We start from the raw sequence: 24,803 nt of genomic DNA, 5'->3' as shown, positions 1-24,803 counted from the left end.
CACCAAAAGAGACGGAAAGACACCGCTAACTCACAGGGTAGGTCCCCGCGGGAGGCCTCTGGCGCGGCGAAGGGGCGGGGCCAGGCGGCTCCCAGCATGCCGCGCGCGCCCTCCGCGGGACTCCGGCTCCCGGCATGCCGCGCGCCAGCGCATGCGTGATGCGGCCTCGCGAGGCAGTGCCCCCTGGCGGCGGGTGGTGACCGCCGCGGGGGCGGAGCCGGAGGCGGGGGGTTGCGCTTGGTGACGGGAGGACGCGCGGCCGCCGCGCACTGGGCCGGCGGCGGCGGCGGCGGCGGAGGACGCCGACAGCACGGGCTGCCGCGGCAGCAGCGGCGGAGCAGCAGAGAGGCCGGGGAGCGGCGGCCGGCTCACGCGCGTCGCGCGGGCCGGGATGAGGGACTGTGGCGGCGCGGCCCGCGCGCAGCCGGCCGGTGAGAGCGCGGGCAACGGGCGGTGGGCGGCGCGGGCCAGGAAGATGGCGGAGGGGCCGGCGCTGCGGTCCCCGTGGTCCTGGCCCAGCCTCGGCGGAGGCTGCAGGCCCGGCAGCGCAAGGAATCCAGGCCCGCGGCGACTGCAGCGGCGGGAGGGGCTGTGACTGGGCCGTGGAGGGAGGGGGCGTGGGTGTGCGGGGCCCGGCCGGGCGGGGGGCGCGGAGGCTCGAGGGGCCAAGGCCGCGCGGGGCCCGGGTGCGCGCCGACGGGCCGGGCTGGGAGTCTGAGGGTGGGTGAGTGCGCGTGTGCCCGGCCCGAAGTGGGTGTGACTGTACCCTGTCCAGGGTGAGTTGTGTCCCTGCTCTAGGTGGTTGTGAGTGTGCCCGGCCCCAATGTGGGTGTGGGTGTGCCCCTGTCCAGAGTGAGTGTGAGTGTGCCCCTGTCCACGGTGGGTATGAGTGTGCCCGGCCCGAGGGGAGTGTGGGTGTGTCCGGCCCCAGGGGGGTGTGAGTGTGCTCCTGCCCGAGGGGGGTGTGAGTGTGCCCGGCCCTAGATGGGTGTGAGTGTGCCCCTGCCCGAGGGGGGTGTGAGGGGACCCCGCCCGTGGTGGGTGTGGGTGCACGTGTGCCCAGCCTGAGCTCGGGGCACCGGCCGCATTCCCGGGCGCCGTCGGAGTGGGGACAAGGTGGATGCCCGCCGGTCGGGGCTGGTGCCCGCGTCCTGAAGGGCGGCGCGGGTGCAGGGCTGCGGTGCGCTGCGGTTCAGCCTCGGGCTTTGTCCCCGGGGCGCAGGGAGCGGACATGGGCGTCTCCAGGTGGGGTCATGGCCGCCTGCGGGTGGGCTCTGCGGCCTCGCCTCTGCGGCAGGCGCGGGCTGGGGCTCCGGCGCTCGGAGCCTTCCCCTCCCGGTTGCCCCCCGAGCTGGAATTCCCTCGGTTGCTTCCCAGTTGCTGGAGTGCTGTGGGTGGAGGCGGCGTTCCGTGCCCAGGGCGGCGAGCGAGGCAGGCTGTGCATTTTGGGGCCCAGGACGTTTTTTATTTTAAAACGTGCAGCCGGCTCCTTGGCAGCTGTGGGTGTGTTCCGAGCCGCTTCCCACCAGCAGCTGCTGTGGGCGCTGCGCAGCTTCGGAAACGCAGCCGGGCCCCCTCCCCCTCAGTGCTGTACGGGTTTAACCAGACCTCCAGTGACCTCTGCTGAAAAACCTACAGTGGTGAGGCTTCTCGTGCGTCCTGGTACAACAATACGGAGATTTGTCTTTTGAAGCCAGTGAGGGGAATTGGACGCTGCGTCCTAGGTGCCCTCTATAGACAGCAGGTGGTTCCGTCGGCGGCGCCCGATCCACAAAGAGCAAGGTGCGATTCTCGCGCCGGGGGAGGGAAAGGCGATTTGATAGGAGGTGTGGCTGTAAATCGAGGAGACTCATTCCATAAACCGCCCTGGGCGCAGGCTCTGTAGCCATAAATGCTTGGAGTGAATGAATGGGGGTGGCGCCTCGCTCCCTGCACTTGGTCTAGCCAGCTGTCTTCCTGAGAGGCAGGGGAGCAGAGTGGACAGGAGGGCGGGTTCTGGAGCCAGGCTGCCCGCCTCTGAGTCTCGACTCTTCTGTTTACTGGCTTTGTGGTCTTCGGCAAGGTCTCTGTGCCTTTGGCTTCTCATCTGTAAAATGGGAACACTAATAATATTGGCCTCATAGGGTTGCTGTGAGGACTCAGTGAATTAAGACTTGTGAAACACTTTGTTCGTGGCACACTGTGTTTTAGAAAGTTAGGAATGGTTATTACTGCCAAGATCTGGTGCTTCCGGGGTGCATGTGCTGGGTCAGTGGGTCTTCAGTTTCTCCAGCACTGCCAACGTAATGTAAACTGGAAGTTTACATTAAGCTGGAAGTCTGTGGCGCTGGTTTCTCACACAAGAAAGCTGAGGTCATATTTGAACACATGTTTATAAAGGTAAAAGACAGACAAGCCTCACATACTTAGATGAATTATTATATAAGATTGTTTTAAGACGTTCTTAGAGAAAAATGGCCAGGTGCGGTGGCTCACGCCTGTAATGCCAGCACTTTGGGAAGCTGGGGTGAGCAGATCGCTTGAGGTCAGGAGTTCAAGATCAGCCTAACCAACATGGTGAAACCCCGTCTCTACTAAAAATACAAAAATTAGCTGGGTGTGGTGGCTCATGCCTGTAGTCCCAGCTACTTGGGAGGCTGAGACACAGAATCGCTTGAACCCAGGAGGCGGAGCTTGCAGTGAGCCGAGATTGTGTCACTGCACTCCAGCCTGGGCGACAGAGCGAGACTCTGTCTCAAAAAAAAAAAAAAAAAAAAAAGAATATTTTATTTTATTTTATTTTTATTTTTAATTTTTGAGACAGAGTCTCGCTCTGTTACCCAGGCTGCAGTGCAGTGGCACAATCTCGGCTCACTGCAAGCTCTGCCTCCTGGGTTCACGCCATTCTCCTGCCTCAGCCTCCCGAGTAGCTGGGACTACAGGCTCCTGTCACCACGCCTGGCTAATTTTTTGTATTTTTAGTAGAGACGGGGTTTCACCATGTTAGCCAGGATAGTCTCGATCTCCTGACCTCATGATCCGCCCGCCTCGGCCTCCCAAAGTGCTGGCATTACAGGTGTGAGCCACCGCGCCCAGCCAGTTTTTGCTTGTTTTTGAGACAGGGTCTCACTCTGCTGGCCAGGCTGGAGTGCAGTGGTGCGATCATGGCTCACTGCAGCCTCGACCTCCTGGGCTCAAGGCATCCTCCCACCTTAGCCTCCCAAGTAGCTGGGACTACAGGTGTGTGTCACCACACCTGGCTAATTTTTTTGTTCGGTTTTGTTTGTAGAGATGTGTTTTGCCATGTCACCCAGATTGGTCTCAAACTCCTGAGCTCAAGTGATCCACTTGCCTTGGCTTCCCAAAGTATTGGGATTACAGGCATGAGTCACTGCGCCCAGCCTGCCATTGTTGTTATACTTCTCAGTATTATCCTTGCAACAGAAAAGATGATTTATTAAAATAAACATTAAGTGACAGGGAAGACATAACAGAAAGTGAGAAGGTGGAATCACCAGCAGTGTAACATTCTGCCTGCTAAGCTGTTGTGAGAACTAAGAATTTTTTTTTTTTTTTTTTTTGAGACAGAGTCTTGCTCTGTTGCCCAGGCTGGAGTGCAGTGGCGCAATCTCGGCTCACTGCAAGCTCCGCCTCCTGGGTTCACGCCATTCTCCTGCCTCAGCCTCCCGAGTAGCTGGGACTACAGGCACCTGCCACCGCGCCTGGCTAATTTTTTGTATTTTTAGTAGAGATGGGGTTTCACCGTGTTAGCCAGGATGGTCTCGATCTCCTGACCTCATGATCCGCCCGCCTCGGCCTCCCAAAGTGCTTGGATTACAGGCGTGAGCCACCGCGCCCGGCCGAGAAGTAAGATTTAACTTGTTTCAGAACATAGTGGAAAGATTCCCCATATTTCTCAAGGAGATGGTCCTCCTCAAGTCTGGTCACCTCTTCCCTCTGTATCTTAGCTTTACCTTAGAAAATCGCATCTCATCACCTTTATATTGTGTGACACAAAGATTAGGGAAAACCCTTCCACCTTTAGTAGAGTGTTTTGAGATTTGTGACCTTTAAGGTGAGAATATTTAATGTTTAGATAGTGGTAACACAAATAGCCTAAGATAGATTTTTAAATGCCCATCCCAGCTTTGTCTCCTACCTCTCTGCTGGGATGGGCTGTGGAAGCTGCATGCTACATGGAGAGTTGGCATGTCCTTGAACAATTTATCAACAGTAGTTCAGAGAATGCAGCCTCCTGGTAGGCTTGTACTGGCTTCTTTGGTGCTGTTGAAAAAAAGTCTATGAAATACGCTCTTATATTGAAACACCTACTTCTACTAGCAAAGCCCCTCTGCTGTGCCTCTTCGTTGACTCAAGGTCCTGCGTCATAGACCTTATGCGATCCATCTCACAGTTAGCTTTGCAGGTGTCCTGTAAAGACACCACAAGGCATGGCTCAAAAGAGCAGACTCTGGTGTTCAGCCTGTGGAGCAGATTCCCTCTCAGAGCTGGACAGACTCCCTCGCAGAGCTGGACTACCCTGCCTGGCCTGTCTCCTGTCCCTTCTCGTTACCTTTCTTGCTTCAACAAGTGAAATCCTTACCCTCTGACACTGGCTGTCTCTGCTGCCACTGTGCTTGCCTCGTTGTGTCTTTCATCTGCCACTTAGACTTGTTCCCAAGTTTATCTGACAAGTCTTTGCTGTGCCCTGAGGTTGAGTCTGACCCTGACTTCCATACCCTGGCCACACTGTTTCCACCTGCTGTGGTCCTCCTCCTCAGCTGGTCTGCACGCCAACTCCTCTGCCACTTCTGCTGTGTTTGGTATCAAGACACCTGAGACCAGGATTTTGCAGGGGTAGTCTTCCCTAAAACTCATGTTGGTCACTGGTGCCTGCCATCCTGCTAACCCCCTGAAATGTGATGGTGACAAAGTAATTTTATTATCATACATCTGTGAGTTTTGTTAACATGAACTAGCACCCCCCTCCATGGATAATCTTGTTATGAAACTCGTACCAGTCTTTGACACAGTTCGTGTATTGTGAAAAGAGATTAGTGGCCGCTATTATGATCCATTGGGTGGAATTCTTCTTGGTGCAACATTTGGTGTGGCTTTCCCCTCCTTTTCTTTTGAGTTTTTGGATTTCTGTGGGAAAACCATAATATTTAGCATTAATAATTTTTTTTTCAATTTTTTATGCAAGTGTTTTCCAAGTATTGTTTTATAGTTTTAAAATCGAACATCTAATTTATGCTCAGTTGTACGTACATTGTAGTGCCAAAGACATGCTTTCAGGGAGCTTAAAAAGAAAAAATCTGCTACAGATATGAGTCCTTCTGTGATTAAAGGCCTAACCCGTGCTCCAGACCAGGGGTCAGTACACTGCAGCCCCCGGCAGACTCCTCTGCGTGTTTTTGTAAATGAGGTTTTATTCAACAGCCGCGCCTGCTTATTTCTGTATTTTCTGTATTGTCCATGGCCGCTCTGGCTGAACTGACTCCTTGTGCAGAGGCTGTGCGGCCCGCAAAGCCTAAACCCTTTGTTATCTGGGCCATTTACAGAAAAGTTTGCTTTAGAAGTTTAAAGGGGAGATAATTGCAGGGGGCTGCAGCAGTGAAGGGAGGCTTCAAGACGAGATGGTCTTCTAGCTGAACCGTACTCAGTGGGATATGAAGAGGGAAGAGTAGGGACATAGCACTGCAGACAGAAGTATTTTCACATTTTGGGAGCAAAGGTGAGAAGGTTGGTTATGTGTGGTTTCTAGCGGTTTGAAGGTTGTGTAAGGAATAATGGGAGATAAGGGTCATAATGAGAAGGTCTTTGAATTCCAGTTAAAGGCTTTAGATTTTAATTTTCTTTTTGTTTTTGAGATGGAGTCTTGCTCTGTCGTCCAGGCTGGAGTGCAGCAGCGCGATCTCGACTCACTGCAAGCTCCGCATCCTGGGTTCACGCCATTCTCCTGCCTCAGCCTCCCAAGTAGCTGGGACTACAGGTGCCTACCACCACGCCCGGCTAATTTTTTGTGTTTTTAGTAGGCACGGGGTTTCACTGTGTTAGCCAGGATGGTCTCGATCTCCTGACCTTGTGATCCGCCCGCCTTGGCCTCCCAAAGTGCTGGGATTACAGGCGTGAGACACCGCGCCCGGCCTAGATTTTAATTTTCTAGCTAACCGGGAGCCACCGCAGGCAGCTTTGTGAGCAGGGGATGTCCTGATTAATGGTTTAGGGAGATTTAATTGGCAATGTTCTGTAGGATGGGTTGGTGAAGGAAGAAATCCAAATCCAGGAGTTTACTGGACAGCTTTCTCCAGAGCGAGTTGCAGTAGCAACCCCAGCACTGCAGCGCTCACAGCAGCAGAGGCTGATTCCTGCCCGCGTTTCGTTTGCTTGTGACTCTTTTCCAAGAGTCTTCATTTCCAGACTCAGGACCAGGCCTTATGTGGCACATGCTGTTTTTATGGCAAGAGAGTGGCAGAAACCTAGTGTCTTTTCCAGCACCATCCTGGACTGGCATCTCAGGGTCCATGGACCAAAGCAGGGTGTGATGCACAGCCTTCCTATGGGGAAGGGTGAGCCCCTGCTCGGACGCTGTGCTGAATAGAGCTAAGGAGCCCGTACCTGCTGTCTGGGCCCTCTCACCATGACTGAAGGTGCAGCTGGATGTCTCCCCTCAGCCGCAGATGCTGGACGCTGGAGCCGGCCACCATGCACAAGAGCCCCTGAGGCGGCTCAGACTCAGCACCCACATTCACTTCTGGCGTCAACCCTTTGGGGCTTTGGGACCTTCACCTGCTTGGCCACCACCTAGAAGTTTGGCGTGCTGGGTCCTCCTCTCAGCTGCCATGTGGCGCGGCTCCGGGTCCTCTTGCCAGTTCCCCTGAACAGTGATCAGAACCCCTGCCTGAGTGGGACCTGCACCATGTCCCTCCTGCACTAGGCTATACCTCCTGGGGCTCTCCTGCCCCAGCCTTGAGCCGCTCCCCTGTCTCTGCCACATAGCTGCTCAGATGATATAAACAGGGCAGTGATCTCCCCAGGGGTGATTCTGACACCACTCCCCGCCCTCCTGCCACATTTGGCAATATTTGGAGACATTTTTGGTTGTCCCAACTAGGAGGGGATGGCCAAGGATTTGTGGAGGCCAGGGATGCTGTTGAAATCCTACAGTGCACAGGATGGCGCCAGGCTCAGAGCGTCTAGGCGAGTGACTCTGCTGCCTGGCTCTCCTCCCTGGCTCCCCAGTGCCTCCTGGACCATGCTCCACAGCGCTTCGTGACCCCAACCTACTCTGCTCTCCAGAAAAACTGCCATGTGGTCATGGGCCAAGTCTTTCTTGGTGTCCCTCCTTCCAAAACTAAGCCAAGCTCACTGGTTCCTTCAGCCCTTTGACTCAGACTCAGGTGAGGTCCGTGGGAGCGCCTCCTGGACCGCTGCCTTGTCCTCAGGTGCTCCACCCCCTCTCGTAGTGCTCTAGGTGGTGCTTTTGCTCACTGCACAATCACATAATATTTTCTCCCCTCTAGACTGGGAAGTCCTTGAGGGCAACAGATACATTTGTATTTTCTTTTTTTTAGAGAGAGAGAGAGAGTCAGGGTGGGTTGCCCAGGCTGGAGTGCAGTGGTATGATCACAGCTCACTGCAGCCTCCATCTGCTGGGCTCAAGTGATCGTCCCACCTCGGCCTCCGAAAGTGCCAGGATTGTAGACATGAGCCATGGCACTTGGCTGTTTGTGTTCTGAATGTCTTGCTGCAGATTGCAACATTTTCTTTGAGCACTGGCTTCAGTAAAGATGATTGGGTTTAGGATGGGGAGATGCCCTCAGAGAATGGCTGGCGCAGCAGGGGGAGGGACTCGTTGACACATTTCCCACGTCAGCTGCTTCCATCTTCCTGGGCCTCTCTTGTAACTTGCTTTCCTAAGTGTAAATGTCTTGATTCTCACAGCTTCTCTTTATTTTTGCTTCCTAGAAAGTTTCAATTTTGTTTAACATTTTTGAGCAGATAATATACGTGGTTCAAAAGTACAAAGGGAGCTCAGTGAAGCCTCCTAGTCTCTACCCTGGAACCTGGTTCCCCTGGAAGCTTTGCTGGACCAGCTTCTTGTGTATCCTTCTAGAGATACTTTGTAACTTTGCAAGCAAACAAGTGTATGTATTCTTTTTTTTCCTTACCCTTTTCTTTTTAAAAAGTTTCTGAACCTTGCCTTTTTCAACTATGTTTGAGAGATCTTTCCATATCAGTACATTTTCCAGTATATTCTTTCCATGGCTGCACTGTATTTGGCTGTATGGAGGTGCTGTGGAATTTTCGTGCAGTTACCAGCAAGGCTATAGGCACAGTCTTTTGCAAATGTACCTGTAGGACCCATCCTAGAAATAGCATCTCTTTCTTCAATCACTGTTTATTCCATCACATCAGGGTTTGCTCTTGTCTCTTAGTGTCTTTATTTCTGCACTTCCTTTGGTCATTTATTTCTCCTAATTATCTCATCTCTCTATATTTTAAATAATATAGTAGGTCAAATTAAATGAGTGTCTCAGTTGGAAACTGGTTTACCTTTTGTGTGTTCTTTTGGTTGAGTGACTGGAAATATACACGTCCACGCAGAAGCTTCTCCATGAGTGTTCACAACAGCCAGAAAGTGGAGACAACCTAACTGTCCATCAACGGATGAACGGATAAACACAATGTGGTCCATTCCTGCAATGGAATATTATTTGGCAATAAAAGGAAGTGAGTTACTGATTCATGTTATAACGTGTGTGAACCTTAAAAATATGCAGGCCAGGCACGGTGGCTCAGGCCTCTAATCCCAGCACTTTGGGAGGCCGAGGCGGGCGGATCATGAGGTCAAGAGATTGAGACCATCCTGACCAACATGGTGAAACCCTGTCTATACTAAAAGTACAAAAATTAGCTGGGCGTGGAGGTGAGAGGTGACAACGTGCTAGCAGCCCTCGCTTGCTCTCGGCGCCTCCTCGGCGTCCGCTGTGGCCATGCTGGAGGAGCCCTTCAGCCAGCTCCTGCGCTGTGGGGGCCTCTCTCTGGGGCTGGCCGAGGCCAGAGCCGGCTCCCTCTGCTCGCAGGGAGGTGTGGAGGGAAAGGCGTGGGCGGGAGCCGGTGCTGTGGCTGGCGCCTGCTGGGCTTGATCTGGGAGGAGCTTCCTCTGGGCTGCCGGAATGCCGGGCTAGCCCACCATTGAGAGGTGAAGCCGGCTGGGCTTCTGGGTCGGGTGGGGACTTGGAGAACTTTTCTGTCTAGCTAAAGGTTTGTAAACACACCAATCAGCACTCTGTGTCTAGCTCAAGGTTTGTAAACGCACCAGTCAGCAGCACCCTGTGTCTAGCTCAAGGTTTGTAAACGCACCAATCAGTGCTCTGTGTCTAGCTAATCTAGTGGGGACTTGGAGAACTTTTGTGTCTAGCTAAAGTATTGTAAATGCACCAATCAGCACTCTGTGTTTAGCTGAAGGTTTGTAAACATACTAATCAGCACCCTGTCAAAACGGACCAATCAACTCTCCGTAAAATGGGCCAATCAGCTCTCTGTAAAATGGACCAATCAGTGGGATGTGGGTGGAGCCAGATAAGGGAATAAAAGCAGGCCACCCAAGCCAGCAGCGGCAACACGCTGGGGTCCCCTTCCATGCTGTGGAAGCTTTGTTCTTTTGCTCTTTGCACTAAATCTTGCTGGTGCTCACTCTTTGGGTCCACGCCACCTTTATGAGCTGTGACACTCACCGCGAAGGTCTGCAGCTTCACTCCTGAAGCCAGCAAGACCAGGAACCCACCGGAGGGAACGAACAACTCCAGATGCACTGCCTTTAAGAACTGTAATACTGGCCACGAAGGTTTGCAGCTTCACTCCTGAGGCCAGCGAGACCACGAACCCACCAGAAGGAACGAACAACTCCAGATGCACCATCTTTAAGAGCTGTAACACTAACCACGAAGGTCTGCAGCTTCACTCCTGAGGCCAGCGAGACCACGAACCCACCGGAAGGAATGAACAACTCCAGATGCACCATCTTTAAGAGCTGTAACACTGACCACGAAGGTCTGCAGTTTCATTCCTGAAGTCAGCAAGACCATGAGCCCACCAGAAGGAACAAACTCCAGACACACCATCTTTAAGAGCTGTAACACTCACCGTGAGGGTCCGTGGCTTCGTTCTTGAAGTCAGCAAGACCAAGAACCCACCAATTCTGGACACAGTGGCGTACCGGGAGGCAGAGGTTGCAGTTAGCCGAGATCATGCCACTGCGACACTAGCCTGGCGACAGAGTAAGACTCTGTCTCAAAAAAAAAAAATGCTAAGTGAAAGAAGCTGGAAACATACTGTATGATTCTAATGGCATTGGTGGCTTATCTGGAGTGGCTGCTGCCATGACGCTGGTTGCAGCTGGGGAGGCTTGGGGCTGCGTGGTCCATGGAGCTGGTGGGAACTGGGAACAGGCAGGAGCTGCACCCCCTTCCAAGTTGGAGGGGTGGGAGCCTGGCCCTCCTGGGCACAGCTGCAGCTGCCCAGCTGTGGCTATGGACCCAGACATCCCTGCTGTCTCGGGGACTCAGGAAGCCCCCCTTCCCCTGCAGACTCAGAAGCAGGCCAGCCTCCTCCTGCTACCTGGCCTCTCCCTGCTCCTGGTCCCCACGTCAATTTTGGAACAAAGTTGAGGCTGAGCCCAGGCACTGTTGCAACCTGGCCAGGTGTGCATGCACTTGGGGCAAAACTGACATGCCAGCCCCCTGCCTTCTCGGCCGCCTTCGGACTTTGAGTGCCGACGAGCGAACACAGGAGGGAGCCCGAGGAGGGGCTGAGGGCAGCTTGGTGCAGGCCTGCAGGAGCCCCTCAGCACAAATAGCCTGGGCACCATGGACGGCAGGTTGATGGTAGCAGGAGGCAGACAGGCTCCTGGGTGGAAAGGGGCAGGTCCCTGGTGAAGCCCCATGTTCAAGTCAGGGACAGCCTGAAGCCTGGGGGCTGGGCTGCCAGTTCCATGGACCAGAGTAAGAGTTTATGGTGCTTTTTCTGGGCCTGCCCATGGCCACCCGTGAACCATTCAGCACATACTTTCTCCCCTCTGAAGCCCATAAAAACCCTGGACTCAGCCAGACTCAGGCAAACAACAGGACAGCCTGCCTGCAGATAGGATAGGAGCTAACCAGTCCAAGTCTCCTCTCTGCTGAGACCTGAACAGTCATCAGGACAACCCGTATGCAGAAAGGAGCTACCCACTGTGGGTCTCCCTAGAGCTGTTCTGTCGCACAGTGAAGCTCCTCTCCACCTCGCTCACTCTCCAGTTGTTCACGTACCTCATTCTTCCTGGACATGTGACAGGAACTTGGGACCTGCTGAATGGCGGGACTAAATGAGCTGCAACACAAACAGGGCTGAAACACACACTCCCCCCGACCACCGCCCCCCACCACTCACCACGTTGCAGGTAATGAAAAGGAGAGAAGAGCTGCAGCCCTTTGGGGAGCCCAGACCTAGGGTCTCCTCGAGCCAGGGCTGTGACACCCTCTTTGGGGTTCTGTGGTTCCTGGCATCTCCAAGCTTCTGGATGCCACTGCATTCCCCTCATCCAGATGCAGGTGCCCACAGTGGAAGCCACGTGCAGTACATCTGGTCAAGCCGCAGCCTCGCACAGAGCTGGCACCTGGAGCAGCCTGCCCTGCTGCAGCCGGCATGCCTGGCTATGCACGGTGGCCTGACCCTGTGCTTGCTTGCCCACACACCCCTTGCCACTTTGCACCTGGCTTGCACTTGGCAGGTGTGGGATCTGGGCCGGTAGTGCGAGCTGAGCGCAGCCTGCCGGCCTGAGTGGGCGGAACGATCCCAGTGGGCATGAGCAATACTCAGGCAGAAGGCACCACTGGCCACAGCAGTTTCTGGCTGGTGAAGCGACACCCCAAGGATCTCATGACAATTCTGTTTATGTGAAGTGTCCAGAAGAAGTGAATCTGTAGAGATAGAAAGTAGATTAGTGGTTGCCAAGGGCTAGGGGATGACAGCCAAGAGGTATGGAATTTCTTTTAGCATAATGAAAATACTCTAAAATTGACTGGTGGAGGTTGCACATATCTGTGAATATACTAAAAATAACCTAAAATCATATACTTTAATTGGGTGAATTGTATGTAATGTGAATTCTATCTCAATGAAGCTGTTAAAAACAGGAGTGACTAGGATTTTTCAGAAGAGAACATTCCAAGGTGAGAGTCAGAAGGCTGCATGCCTACAGAGGGCCTTGGTGCAGGTGTGTTCTTGGGGGCTGTGGCAAGGCGATGAGTCCCTGATCAGTTTCTTTTCTTTCTTCCTCTTTTTTTTTTTTTTTTTTTTTTTGAGACAGGTTCTCAATCTATCACCCAGGCTAGGGGGCAGTGGCATGATCTCTGCTCACTATATCTTTGACCTCCTGGGCTCAAGCGATCCTCCTGCCTCAGCCTCCCAAGTAGCTGGAACAATAGGTGCATGTCACCATGCCCAGCTAATTTTTGTAATTTTTGTAGAGGCAGGATTTCACCCTGTTACCCAGACCGGTTTTGAACTCTTGGGCTCAAGTGATCCTCCCGCTTCTGCCTCCCAGAGTGCTGGGATTACAGGCATGAACCACTGTGCCTGGCCCCTGATCAGCGTCAACTTTCAGGTGGTAGCAGATGCTACACTGGTCTCCGTGCAGAAGACTTGAGTTAAACATTGACTTAATCGCTGCCTGTGTGATTGAGCACAGATAAGTCAGTTAAACACTCGAGCTCTCATCTGCAGATAAGATGCTTGTCCTGCTTATTTGTTCAAGGTTGTTGTGAAGCTGAAGAATGGCTGAGTCTCAGTGGGTTCTGTAAATTACTGTTATTTGTGTATAATAGGAGTTTTAAAAATTAATTTCAACTCTTGCAGGCTGGTCTAAGCGCACACAGAGCACAGTTGATGGCGGTGTAGACAGATGTGAGGCGTGGGAGCACTGCTGTCTCCCCAGCTCCTGGCAGCCAGGGTGCTGGACACAGGGTCCAGAACCCCTTGTCTGGCCAACAGTGTTTGAGTCTATTTTCCTTTCTTGCCATGCTCCTTTCATCTTTCCTGCTTTTTCTCTTGATTATTACTTTAAACTACTAGAGGCCCCAACACTATCCCGACAGAGTGGCCGATGCTTCCTTCATGGGTTGAGTTTACTGTTAGCCTTGAGATACTCCTAGTGGTTTTCTGTTACAGTCCCTTCAAGCATTCCCTGGGATCACAGCGGTGGCCAGCATGTTCCTCCTGCCACTCAGAGCTGTGCTGAAGCCTCTGCAGTATAAGTTTTCCCGGAATCTGACTGCCTGCTGCATGTGTGGCTGATAAAGGGGAGCAGCTTCTGAAACTCTAGGTGCTGTTTCTATTTAATTGCAGCTGTGTTGACCTTTTATTTTCTATTCAGAATTCAGGCGTGCTGTGGAAATTCCCACATGTGGGAGGGGGTAGTGCCGTGACGTCCCTGAGACCCTCGTTTACAGCATGTGCCGGAATCACAGACGGCGTCCAGGAACAGTGTGGGGCTTTCTGCCCAAGGCCACTGGGGCCCAGGATGAGCCTCACTTGGGCAGAGCCTGTCTCCGTTGCTCTGGCAGGGCTCTCACACCTGGTCTTGTGTTTGCCAGGCCCACCCACACTCATCTCGCCCCTGTCTTTACTGTTGCCTGTATGTGCCAGCCACTTGCCAGTCAGATACCCCTGACAGGGAGGAGACAGACCAGGCCTCTGGTGGGGGACACGGGAGTGAGTTGTGCTAACATCCTGTGGATAGCAGAGGTGGCCGTGTGCCTGGGGTCGTAGGGAGAACCCTAGGGTGGCTGGCCGGGAGGGCGTGGAGTTCAGGTAGGCTTTCTGGAGAAGGGGTGTCTTGTCTGGAAAGGAGGAGTATCAGCAGCTGAGCCTTGGGCCATTCACCAGGCACAGAAAGAGCGCCTCAGGCGGGAGGGATGTGCGGCCGGAGCCGGCAGCTCTGTGACTGGAGTGTTGGCGAGAGCCCAGGTGAGCAGGCATCCGGGGGTCAGGGAGCAGGTGGGAGGGTGGTGTTTGCAGCGTGTAGAGTGACACTGTCTCCTGAAGGGGAGCACTTCTCAGCTTGAGCCCCACCTTTGGAGTCAGCATGCAGTTAGGAAGAGTGAAAGGGTTGGCAATAGCTTCTTTCTAACTCCAGCTTTATTCGTTCATTTCTTTTGCGGAAAACATCAGAACTTACGTGAAGTTATTATCCACCCTTGACCCATTCTGATGTATTTTAAATGGTAAGTCATTTGCAGAATCTGCCTGTTGGTGACCCTGTGCCCCTGGCTGGGAGATGCTGCAGGGCAGAGACTCTTGTCAGTGACCCGCAGAGCCTGGCATGGGTGAGACACCCAACATAGGCCTCATTCCACAGAGAGAACTGACATTAGGATTTACAAACTGGAATTAATTAGCATGTGCTTGGTATGTGAAGGGCCCTAGTTGGGTATTGGGAGAGGCTTGGCGGCCCTGAGGCTTGGCAGCACTGTGTGTCCTGAGTGTGAGCACATGTGTGTGGTGGGGGTCTCTGGTGTGGGAGGAGGGAGCAGCAGCAGGCAGCGTCATCAGAGCTGGATTAGGTGGTCGTGCCTTTCTGGTCATCCATTCCATGGATAACTGAGTGCCGGTCGGTGGTGCTGGGGGCTGGCAGTGCAGGGGTAAAGCGTTTGTCTCTTGAAGCTCAGAGTCTAGTGCAGGGAACAGATACACACAGTTGGCAACTGCGGTGTGTGGTCTGAAGGACGGGGATGAGGCTGTGGCAGCAAATCTAGCATGCTTCATTTAGATGAGGAGCTCAGGGCAAGCCTCCAGGAGGGAGATTGAGTCTGGGGCCTGCAGGAGAAGATGGTGGGGATCGGGGATCAGCTCATGTGGCAGCCCTGGGGTAGCAGGACCGGATGGCAGGAGCCCAGGGAGCCTGGAGCAGGGCGGGAGGCGGGACAAGTGAGGCAGCCAGCCAGACTGCACCAAGAGCCCACCCAAAATAGTCTTCTTGAAGCCTCGCCCAGGCTTTTGTGTCCTGAGCACATCAAGGAGACTGACAGGAAATACAGAAATGGTTGAACCACCTGTGGTTTAGGTGAATGACAGTGGGGCTGAGGCTGAGGGGAGATGGCAGAGGTGTGGGATTCAGAGGCTCGATGGCCCGGTGGGGAGGGTGATGGAGCAGTGTGGTGAACCCGGGCACAGCCTCCTGGTCCCAGGCCCTGATCCTGCTTCCCGATACGCTCTAGCATGCGTCCGAGCTCTGTTGCTTTTTACAGCCGCCTGGTCCCAGGCGCTGATCCTGCTTCCCGATACGCTCTAGCATGCGTCCAAGCTCTGTTGCTTTTTACAGCCGCCTGGTCCCAGGCCCTGATCCTGCTTCCCGATACGCTCTAGCATGCGTCCGAGCTCTGTTGCTTTTTACAGCCGCCTGGTCCCAGGCCGTGATCCTGCTTCCCGGTACACTCTAGCATGCGTCCAAGCTCTGTTGCTTTTTACAGCCGCCTGGTCCCAGGCACTGATCCTGCTTCCCGGTACGCTCTAGCATGCGTCCGAGCTCTGTTGCTTTTTATTGCTGAGGGACGTTCCGCTGTACAGGTCAACCCCGTTTCCTTTAGACTTTCATCCATTGCTGGGCATTTGAGTTGTTTCCATATTTGACTATTATGAATATTTGTGTAGTTGCTGGGTCATATGGTAATTCTGTGTTTACTTTTGAGGAAATGCCAAACTGTTTTCCAAAGCAGCTGCCCCGTCCTACGTTTCCACAGCGATACATAAGGTTCCAATGTTTCCACATCCTTGACAATACTTGTGATTGTTCATCCTTCTGATTAAAGCCATCTCAGTGGATGTGAAGTGACATCTCAGTGATTTTTATTTGTATTTCCCCAATGGCTAATGATGTTGAACATCTTTTCTTGTGTTTGTTGACCATTTGTCCATCATCTTTGCAGAAATGTCTATTCATATCCTGTCCCATTTTTCAAATGGGCTACTTATCCTTTATGACTGAGTTATGTGTTTTTTGTATATTCTGTATACAAGTGCCGGATCAGATATATACAATTTACAAATGTGTTCTTCCATTCTGTGGGTTATTTTTTCTTTTTTTCTTTATTTTTTGCAGTACATAAGGCCTTGGAATTTTTATCTTACTTTTTTTTTTTTTTTTGGAGACAGAGTCTCGCTCTATCATCCAGGCTGGAGTGCAGTGATGTGATCTTGGCTCACTGCAAGCTCCATCTCCTGGGTTCACGCCATTCTCCTGCCTCAGCCTCCTGAATAGCTGGGACTACAGGCGCCCGCCACCACACCCAGCTAATTTTCTGTATTTTTAGTAGAGATGGGGTTTCACTGTGTTAGCCAGGATGGTCTAAAATCTCCTGACCTCGTGATCCACCCGCCTTGGCCTCCCAAAGTGCTGGGATTACAGGCGTGAGCCACCACGCCTGGCTGGAATTTTTATCCTTGATGGTATCATTTGAAGCACAAAAGTTTTTAATTTTGATAGAAATAATTGTTGTTGTCATTGTTGTTGCTGCTTGTACTTTGATATTATAGCTAAGAAATCATTGCTTAACCCAACATCATAAAGATTTACTACTGGCTGGGCATGGTGGCTCATGCCTGTAATCCCAGCACTTTGGGAGGCCAAGGTGGGTGGATCACGAGGTCAGGAGATCGAGACCAGCCTGGCCAATATGGTAAAACCCTGTCTCTACTAAAAAATGCAAAAATTAGCCCAGTATGGTGGCACACACCTATAGTCCCAGCTACTCAGGAGGCTGAGGCAGGAGAATCACTTGAACCCGGGAGGCAGAGTTTGCAGTGAACCGAGATTGCACCACTGCACTCTAGCCTAGGTGACAGAGTGAGACTGTGTTTAAAATATATATATATATATATATATATATTTATTTATTTATTTATTTATTCATTCCTGCTCAGGTGCAGTGGCTTGTGCCTGTATTCCCAGCACTTTGTGAGGCCTAGATGGGAAGATCACTTGAGGCCAGGAGTTCGAGGCTAGGAGTTCAAGACCAGCCTGGGCAACATAGCGAGATCCCATCTCTACAAAAAATAGAATTAGCCAGGTGTGGTGCACACCTGTAGCCTTAGCTCCTTGGGAAGCTAAGGCAGGAGGATTGCTTGAATCCAGAAGTTTGATGCTGCATCAGCTGTGGAAGCCCCACTGTACTCCAGCCAGGGTAACAGAGCAAGACCCTGTCTCAAATTAAAAAAAAAAAAAAAAAGATTTACTCGTGTGTTTTCTTCTAAGTTTTATAGTTTTGGACTTACCTGTACATTTCTATATTTAAAAAAAATTTTTTTTTCTTAGAGTCTTACTATGTTGCCCAGGCTGATCTTGAACTTCTGGCCTCAAGCAACCATCCCACCTCACCCTCCCAAAGTGTTGGGATTATCGGCATGAGCCACTGTGCCTGGCTTACATTTCTATTTTTTATACATTGCTTTATATCATTTTGATATACATTTAGGTGTTTGATCCCTTTTGAGTTAATTTTGTTCATGTGTGAGGTAAGGTCCTGTTTTGCTTTTTTAACACAGTCGCTTGGCACCATGTGTTGGAGAGATTGTTCTTTCTTTCTGTCATTGAAATGTCTTGGCACCTTTGTCAAAAATTACTTGATCATAAATTTGAGGGTTTATTTCTGAACTCAACTCTGTGCTGTTGTCCTGTGTGTCTGTCCTCATGCCCGTGCCACACTGTCTTAATTATGGTAGCTTTGTGAGAAATTTCAAGTCAGAAGGTGTATCCCATTTTGTTCTTTTTCAAGATTGTTTTGGCTATCCTGGTGGATCCCTTGAATTTCCATATGAACTTCAGCCTGTCAGTTTCCTCAAAAAAGCAAGCTCGTTGTTTTTTTTCAGCAAGCTTGACTTTGATAAGGATCTATTAACTTCTGTTGATCAGTGTGGAGTGTTCTGCCATCTTACTAATGTTGTCTTTCATTTCATGAACGTGGAATGTCTTACCATTTATTTAGGACTTCTTTAATTTCTTTCAACAATGTTTTGTAGTTTTCAGTATATAAGTGCATTTCTTTTGTTAAATTGGTTCCTAAATATTTTACTCCTTCTGATGTTATTCTAAATGGAATTGTTTTCTTAACCTTATTTTCAGAGTTTTTCATTGCCAATGAGTCTTCTAAAAAATACTTCCTGTTCCTGCTAAGTATTGGTTTTTATTTTTTGTTTTGTTTTGTTTTGAGACAGTCTCACTCTGTCACCACCCATGATGGAATGCAGTGGCGCGATTTTGACTCACTGCAGCCTCAACTTCCTGGGCTCAAGCTCTCCTCCCACCTCAGCCTCCTGAGTAGCTGGAACTACAGGTGCATGCCACTGTGCTCAGCTAATTTTTGTATTTTTGTAGAGACAGGATTTTGCCATGTTGTCCAGGCGGGTCTCAAACTCCTGGGCTCAAGCAGTCCTTCTGCCTTGGCCTCCTGAAGTGCTGGGACTACAGGTGTAAGCCACTGCATCTGGCCTTAAAATTTCCTTTCTGAAAAAATGGGGAGGAAACAAATATATATATAACTTCTATTCCATCCTCTAGTGTGCCAGTTTTTAGGGGACCAAGAATTCACTAGCTTTTTTGAGTCCTGAATGGAGGTTAAAAAAAAAAAAAGGCTGTGAACACAATTCCATGAAGCACATACTGGCATTTTCAGCTCGCCCAATGGTTTGAACATTGCTTTGTCAGAAGAAGCCGTCACTCTCCATAAAGTCTAGGAAAAATGTTTTGAAGATAAATGTTGCCCATTTTCATTGCTGTTGGCATTGTTACTGTAATCTGATGCTTATGCTCTGAACACATTCTGTGTTTTTATATAATTTATACCTCGGAACAATGCATGCAGTGGGTGCTCTTGGTCCTATTTCATAGATGAGGAAACCAAGGTTGGAGAGGGCTGTGACCTGCCAGGGTCACACAACTAGTAGGCGGAGCCAGGATTCAAGTCCAGGTGCCATGACTCCTGAACTTTCCCTCTTACCACAGTCACACTTCTTCTCCTGTCCTGTCATCTCCGTGACCTTAGGGTGTAAACAGTTTGTTTATTGAGACTTAGTGTACACAGAAGCTGTCCCAGGTGCCGGGACATCCCAGGGAGGAGGACAGGCCAAGCTCCTGCTTTCTTGGAGCTTATGTTCTCCCAGGGCAGGGAAAAGCAGACACGTGACATGTGACATCTGCAGTAGTTGGTAGGTGTCAGTGCTGCAGAGACAGGATGAGGGAGGACCTGGAGATTGGGAAGGGGGTGGGGTCAGGTGGGCCTCAGTCACAAAGACACTTCATTTGGGCAGGTGAAGGAAGTAAACCACTTGTGGGGGAAGGAGTGCAGGCAGAGGGAATGCCCAGTGCAGAGGCTGGAGGGAGGGTCAGAGTGAGCCTGCAGTGCTGGAGGGCAGCCTGTGAGGTGGGAGCAGGAGGGCATCCAGGCTGCCTGGGGACAGGCAATGGGGGTGCGGGTGGGCTTGGAGCATCAGGGTGCTGCATCTGCCTTGTCTCTTTCTTTTTCACTTTGGGGATAAATTTTAATAGAATGTGAGTCTGAACTCTTATATTTAGAATAAACAAAACGTTAAAATTGATTGGTTCGAAATGGTTTTATGGAAAAATTAATCTGTAGCAGAAACTTGGCCTTGAGTGCAAAGGTTCTACCATTTTTTGAGCAAAGTTTACAAAGGTTCAAAGGGACAGGACCAAGGAGGAGGGGCTTGGACATTTCCCACAGCAGGCATTTTATCTTCTTCTTTTTCACGGGAGGTGGGCAGAGGCCTGCTTGGGTCGCTTTGAACATTGTATTGGGGCCTTGCTGTGAGAGCTGGAGCACTCCGGGTGTTGTCCAGCACTGATCGCCTTTAGCCATGTGTATTAGTCCATTTTCAAGCTGCTGATAAAGACATACCCAAGACTGGGGAGAAAAAGAAGTTTAATTGGACTTACCGTTCCACATGGCTGGGGAGCCCTCAGAATCATGGCGGGAGGTGAAGGTCACATCTTACATGGCAGCAGCAAGAGAAAACGAGAAAGAAGCAAAGGCAGAAGCCCCTCATAAACCCATTAGATCTCGTGAGACTTATTCACTATCACGAGAATAGCACAGGAAAGACCAGATCCCATGATTCAAGTACCTCCCCCTGGGTCCCTCCTACAACACATGGGAATTCTGGGAGATACAATTCACATTGAGATTTAGGTGGGGACACAGCCAAACCATATCATTCCATCCCTGGCCCCTCCAAAACTCATGTCCTCACATTTCAAAACCAATCATGCCTTCCCAACAGCCCCCCAAAGTCTTAGCTCATTTCAGCATTAACCCAGAAGTCCACAGTCCAAAGTCTCATTTGAGACAAGGGAAGTTTTTTCTGCCTATGAGCCTGTAAAATCAAAAGCAAGCGAGTTAATTCCAAGATACAATGGGGGTACAGGTATTAGGTAAATACAGCAGTTCCAAATGGGAGAAATTGGCCAAAAGAAAGGGGTTACAGGCCCCTTGCAAGTTCAAAATCCAGCAGGGCAGTCAAATTTTAAAGCTCAAAGTGATCTCCTTTGACCCCAGGTCTCACATCCAGGTTATGCTGATTCAAAAGGTGGGTTCCCATGGTTGGACAGCTCCACCTCTGTGGCTTTGCAGGGTATAGCCTCCCTCCTGGCTGCTTTCACAGGCTGACGTTTAGTGTCTGCAGCTTTTCTAGGCACATGGTGCAAGCTGTTGGTGGATCTACCATTCTGGGGTCAGGAGGATGGTGGCCCTCTTCTCACAGATCCACTAGGCCATGCCCCAGTAGGGACTCCAACCCCACATTTCCCTTCTGCACTGCCCTAACAGAGGTTTTCCATGAGGGCTCCGTCCCTGCAGCAAACTTCTGCCTGGGCATCCAGGCGTTTCCATACATCTTCTGAAATCTAGGTGGAGGTTCCCAAACCTCAATTCTTGACTTCTGTGCACCTATAGGCTCAACACCACATGGGAGCTGCCAAGGCCTGGAGCTTCCACCCTCTGAAGCTGCAGCCCGAGCTTTATGTTGGTCTCTTCCAGCCACGACTGGAGAGGCTGGGACAGAGGGCACCAAGTCCCTAGGCTGCACATAGCACAGGGACCCTGGGCCTGGCCCACGAAACTACTTTTTCCTCCTGGGCCTCTGCACCTGTGATGGCAGGGGCTGCCATGAAGGTCTCTGACATGGCCTGGCGACATTTTCCCCGTGGTCTTGGGGATTAACATTCAGCTCCTTGCTACTTTTGCAAATTTCTGCTGCTGGCTTGAATTTCTCCTCAGAAAATGGGTTTTTCTTTTCTACTGCATCATCAGGCTGCACATTTTCTGAACTTCTATGCTCTGTTTCCCTTTTAAAGTGGAATGCTTTTAACAGCACCCAAGTCACCTTTTGAACACTTTGCTGCTTAGAGATTTCTTCTGCCAGATACGCTAAGTCGTCTCTCTCAAATTCAAAGTTCCACAGATCTCTAGGGCAGGGGCAAAATGCTGCCAGTCTCTTTGCTAAAACATAACAAGAGAGTCATCTTTGCTCCAGTTCTCAACAAGTTCCTTATCTCCATCTGAGACCACCTCAGCCTGGACCTTATTCGTATCACTATCAGCATTTTTGTCAACCGTTCAACAAGTCTCTAGGAGGTTCCAGACTTTCCCATTTTCCTGTCTTCTTTTGAACCCTCCAAACTGTTCCAACCTCTGCCTGTTACCCAGTTCCAAAGTCGTTTCCACATTTTCAGGTATCTTTTCAGCAACACCCCACTCAAATACCAATTTACTGTATTAGTCCATTTTCATGCTGCCAGACTGGGAACAAAAAGAAGTTTAATTGGACTTACAGTTCCACATGGTTGGGGAGCCCTCAGAATCATGGCGGGTGGTGAAAGGCACTTCTTACATGGTGGTGGCAAGAAAAAATAAGGAAGAAGCAAAAGTGAAAGCCTCTGATAAACCCATCAGATCTCATGAGACTTATTCACTATCGCGAGAATAACACAAGAAAGACCAGCCCCCGTGATTCAATTACCTCCTCCTGGGTCCCTCCCACAACATGTGGGAATTCTGGGAGTACAAGTTGAGATTTGGGTGGGGACACAGCCAAACCACATAACCATGGCTGAGTCCTGCAGCTCCATCTCCCATTACCACACATTGGATGGCCTGTCTCTGGGGCTAGCAGCCAGGTGCTGAGGCAGGAAGTGGCAGAGTCCTGGGGCCACTGTTTACGTGGCCTTGCCCTTCACGGAATGGAAGCTGAAGTTGGGTAGTGGCCACCACCCAAAGCTGGGGAAAACTGCTGCCTTGTCTGTTTTAAAAGGATCCTGCTGGCTGCCATGTGGAGGGAGGGAGGAGGAGACCAGTTAGGAGCTGACCGCAGCAACCCAGGCTCTACCCAGGTGGCAGAGGTGGAGGGGATAGGCTGTTGGAATCTGGAAATAGTTTTTATTTTTGTCCTCATTTTTTTCCTTTTTTTGGGGGGGACAGAGTCTCACTCTGTCACCCAGTCTGGATTATAGTGGCATGATCTCAGCTCACTGCAGCCTCCGCCTCCTGGGTTCAAGCGATTCTCCCACCTCAGCCTCCCAAGTAGCTGGGACTACAGGTGCACACCACTATGCCCGGCTAATTGTTGTATTTTTAGTAGTGACAGGCTTTCACCATGTTGCCCAAGCTGGTCTTGAACTCCTGGCCTCAAGTGATCCGCCTATCTCAGCCACCCAGCGTGCTGGGATTACAGGCATGAGCCACTGCACCTGGCTCCTCATTTGTTTTAATCTTGCTTATTGAGTTTTCTGCACCTATCTTGAAGTTAACCAATAAAGTTTCCTGGTAGAAGCCCAGGAGTTCAGTTTGGACATGCTGCATTTATGAGCCTGAAGTATTGGAGATGGTAGTCAGAAGTTGTTCGTGGAGTGTCGGTTGGGGAATCCTGAGCATAGAGATGAAGGGCCCGCCTGAGCCTAGGGGAGGCCTCCCGGGGAATGGGTGTAGCTGGAGAGGATACCTGGGGCTGAGCGTGGAGCCTCCTGCCACGTGAGGTCTAGGAGCAGGAAGGAGGCTGCTGTGGTTGGCTATGGTTTGTTCAGTCCCGCCAGGTCTTGTGTTGAAGTTTAATCCCCAGTGTTGGAGGTGGCCTGGTGAGAGGCGTTGGAGACATGGGGTGGCTCCCTCATGAGTGGCTTGGTCCGTTCTCTCAGGAGGGACTTCTCACTCAGTTCCCTTGAGAGCTGTCTCTCTCTTGCTCCATCTCTCATTGTGTGATCTCCACATGCCAGCTCTCATTCCTGTCTGCCAGGAATGGAAGGTTCCTGAGGCCTCACCAGAAGCAGACGCTGGTGCTGTGCTTCCTGTACAGCCTGCAGAACCGTGAGCCAAATAAACCTTTTTTTTTTTTTCAGTAAATTACCTAGATTCAGGTATTCCTTTATAGCAGCACAAACAGGGGCTTTAGTGACCAAGAGGCCAAGTGAGGAAGGTTAACCAGGGAGGAGAGAGTGGTCCAAGGTGGATAATGGGGAGGGGGGAGGGGGCCAAGGGGGATAATGGGGAGGAGGGAGCAGTCCAAGATGGATAATGGGGGGTGGGGAGTGACCCAAGATGGATAATGGGGAGGTGAGGAGCAGCCCAAAGTGGATAATGGGGAGGAGGACTGGTCCAAGGTGAATAATGGGGAGAAGGGAGTGACCCAGGGTGAATAATGGGGTGTGGGGAGCAGTCCAAGGTGCATAATGGGGGTGGGGGATAGGCCCGAGGTGGATAATGGGGAGTGGGGAGCGGTTCAAGGTGGATAATGGGGAGTGGTGAGCGGTTTAAGGTGGCTAATGGGGATGGGGGGAGTGGCCCAAGGTGGATAAGAGGGAGGGAGAAACAGTCCAAGGTGGATAATGGGGAGGAGGGAGCTGGCCAAGGTGGATAATGGGGAGGCGGGTAATGGCCCAAGGTGGATAATAGGGAGTGGGGAGCAGTCCAAAACGGATAATGGGGAGGAGGAGTGGTCCAAGGTGGATAATGGGGAGTGGGGAGCGGCCCAAGGTGGATAATCGGGAGGGAGAGTGGTCCAAGGTGGATAAGTGGGAGGGGGAGCGGTCCAAGGTGGATAATGTGGAGGAAGGAGGGGTTCAAGGTGGATAATGCTGACGGGGAGCGGTCCAAGGTGGATAATGGGGAGGGGAGGAGTGACCCAAGGTGGATAATGGGGAGGCGGGTAGCGGCCCAAGGTGGATGATGGGGAGGGGAGAGCTGTCCAAGCTGGAGAATGGGGAGTGGAACGTGGTCCAAGGTGGATAATGGGGAGAGGGGAATCGCTCTAAGGCGGATAGTAGGGAGGGGGAGCGGTCCAAGGTGGATAAACGGGGAGTCGGGGAATGGTCCAAGGTGGATAATGGGGAAGAAGGAGGGGTTCAAGGTGGATAATGCTGACGGGGGAGCGGTCCAAGGCGGATAATGGGGAGGGGTGGAGTGATCCAAGGTGGATAATGGGGAGAGAAAGTGACCCAAGGTGGAAAATGGGGAAGGTGAGCGGTCCAAGTTGGATAATGGGGAAGGGGAGCAAGCCAAGGCGGATAATGGGGAGTGGTCCAAGGCAGCTAATGGGATGTGGGGAGTGGTCCAAGGTGGATAATGGGGATGAGGGAAGAGGCCCAAGGTGGATAATGGGGAGGGTGAGCAGTCCAAAGTGGATAAGGGGGAAGAGGAAGCTGTCCAAGGTGGATAATGGGGAGTGGGGAGCGGTCCAAGGTGGGTAATGGGCGGGGCGGGGGGGTCCAAGGTGGATAACGG

At 51.6% G+C, this 24,803-nt stretch overlaps 1 protein-coding gene across 2 annotated transcripts in view; it reads left to right on the top strand.

Annotated features, from left to right (window-relative positions):
* The first annotated feature begins 264 nt into the window (after positions 1-264).
* ARHGAP39 (Rho GTPase activating protein 39) overlaps positions 265-24,803 on the top strand; it is a 154,229-nt gene continuing 129,690 nt past the window's right edge. For both annotated transcript variants that reach the window (XM_024345394.3, XM_024345392.3), the window contains exon 1: positions 265-431. The gene's annotated coding sequence lies outside the window, so the exon portion shown is untranslated. The remainder of the gene's footprint in view (positions 432-24,803) is intronic.

The sequence above is a fragment of the Pan troglodytes genome, chromosome 7, assembly GCF_028858775.2.
Source record: "Pan troglodytes isolate AG18354 chromosome 7, NHGRI_mPanTro3-v2.0_pri, whole genome shotgun sequence".
In the NCBI taxonomy this organism is placed as follows: Eukaryota; Metazoa; Chordata; class Mammalia; order Primates; family Hominidae; genus Pan; species Pan troglodytes.
Note: the sequence above shows the minus strand (reverse complement) of the source record. Positions and strands in the feature narration are given on the sequence as shown.